The following is a 2,816-nucleotide window of genomic DNA, read 5'->3' as shown; positions in this document are numbered from 1 at the left end:
GTATACACACACACTCAAACACACACACAAACACACACACAAACACACACAAACACACACACACACAAACACAAATACACACACACACAAATACACGCACACACACATTTATATATATATATATACAGTTTTTAACAAATTGGTTTGTTGCTGTGTCAATTTTCACGTGTATGTCAGTATGTTGTATTGTTCACTGTATTATGTGAATGTGAGCTGGAAGTTCGCACTTCATCGCAAGTTCTGTACTTTTGCGACATAGCACAGTCCAGTGGAGATAGATGCGTTATCTGTTTTAGTATGGGTATAATAGTGAAAGCCATTTCGATTTCATCGTGAAACGTCGCATAGTTCTCAGTGAACTAGCTACCCTAACTATCTTAATATACTGAGAATGCTACCTATCGCTCTGGGAGCTTGAGTTTAGGCACATTCTGGCCTGACTACGCTGTGATTCTCATGAGCAGATGCGACAGGTGATTGGTTGTCAATGGTTCATTTTTTTTTGCAAAATAAATCCCATTCCCGTAACTTAATCTCTGAACTGCTCACATATGGGTGCCACTGAACTCAACCCTCAGACCCGGAAGTCAATATTTAATGCACGCGAATAACTTGGAGCAGGACGAGACAGCGAAGATGAACGCCCTGAAGCAATACAATGTAAGTCTGTTGTCGTGTATATCGTTGCATGTTGTCGTGTATATCGTTGCATGTTGACTTGTATATCGTTGCATGTTGACTTGTATATCGTTGCATATTGACTTGTATATCGTTGTATGATGTCTTGTATATCGTTGTTTGTTGAATTGTATATTGTTGCATGTTGACTTGTATATCGTTGTATGTTGTCTTGTATATCGTCGCATGTTGACTTGTATATCTGATATATCGTTACATGTTGACTTGTATATCGTTGCATGTTGATTGTATATTGTTGCATGTTGACTTGTATACCGTTGCATGTTGACTTGTATATCGTTACATATTGACTTGTATATCGTTGCATGTTGTCTTGTATATCGTTGCATGTTGACTTGTATATCGTTGCATGTTGTCTTGTATATCGTTGCATGTTGACTTGTATATCGTTGCATCGGCACTGCCAGTGTGTTGGGCAACGTGTGTGGGTTCAATGTAGTTATGTCGTTTCTGCTTCACATCTACATGCTGTATCTAGATTCCTGTGCAAATGATACGATTCTACACTGTATTCCCACAGTGTGCGTTTAATCCCCACGCATAAACGTATATGCCCGTGGCTTGTGTGCGTACAATCCCCACGCGTAAACGTTTATGCCCGTGGCTTGTTTGCGTGTAATCCCCACGCGTAAACGTTTATGCCCGTGGCTTGTTTGGTCGGTCCACTTCCGAGTGTGGCATATTTTATAGACAATCAGGATCGCATTGTACTGTCCGCATACATATCATTGCTCCGATCTGGTGGATCTGGTATTGCTCTGCTTCAAAGACACAGGCGTTTAAAGTTAAAGTCTTAAGTTGAAATAGCCGAAACCAGGTTCGCAATCCGAAGGGGATGGATTCGAACAAAGATGATGTGATATTGGATTAGCATCGAAGTCGAGCGTGTAGACAACACCCCGATGCATATCACACACAACGCGATGTACATAGCACACGGCACGATATAGTACTAAAGTCTGCCCATACTTAACCGTATAGTTCAAAAACAATTCTAAGTTGTCATTGGAAGGGGCTCGTGTTGCAATAGTTGTATATTACCATCATGTATGTAGCGAAGACCTTAAAATGTCCACAATACACCAAGATTGGGAACAGTGGAGAAAAGACCGGTGCTGGCACACTGACAAGTCATAGTGCTCTGCAAACGTACAACTGATGTCTTCCCGTGTACCTCACGTATACCAAAAAGAAGTTAGTCGTGGGGTATGGCAATCAAATTGAGTATGATGCCTCCTGCAGAACATACACTACCAAAACAGTCGCGGCACCTGATATTCTACTGATAGGCTGTCTCCTATTACACAGGCCTGGTTCTTGGACAAGTCGGATGAAACTTGCGCATAGAGGTGTATCGGCACACTTCCGAAGATACACATTCTACACCGGACTGGGCCATTCGGCGACCGTGTATGTATTCTGGGCAGAGCCTAGGACCATAATACGAGGTTTGTATGTGTGCACGGAGACATCGCAGATTCTCGGCAAGAAGAGCGGTGGTGTCCGTGTTGGTGGGATTTGAACCGGCCTCCAGTCGACTGCACACTGAGATGTACAGGTCTGTCCGTCTGCCACGGACAAGGCGCCATACAGACACAAACAGTGTGCGCATATGCCCATGGAATATAAGGTAAATACAGCTGGCGAGTGATGGTATGTGCTGTTGATGCCGAATTTGGACTGTGACACTCGACTTGTTCACCCCGAGAGCTATTGGAGTTCAGGTATTCGAGACAAGACTGCTTGCCTATCGAAAGTACACTGCCACAGGTAACAAACGAATAGATTTATTGGAAAGAAATAAACATCTCTGACGAACACACCGAAGTGCTGATGCGGAAGTACTTTTTAAGATTCGGATTCTTGATGAGTGTAAGTTTGTAAACGGCTGTCTCGTACGTGTTGTCGGATTAACGTTCAGAGAGCAAGCTTGTCCACGGCACACAGACGACTATAAATTTTGATATGATAAAGTGTTCAACTTCTTGATGGTGAATGTCAATCGGAAGAAATGGGCCAATGCCTTTCTAAGTTGTCCACCGAGCACCTTCCCATATCTCTTCAGTGCTACAAACAATTTCAGGAAGGTACGCCAAGTCCCAAGATAGAGCACTTAT

Source organism: Sphaeroforma arctica, assembly GCF_001186125.1.
Source record: "Sphaeroforma arctica JP610 unplaced genomic scaffold supercont1.4, whole genome shotgun sequence".
NCBI lineage: Eukaryota > Ichthyosporea > Ichthyophonida > Sphaeroforma > Sphaeroforma arctica.
This window is presented reverse-complemented; position numbering follows the sequence as displayed.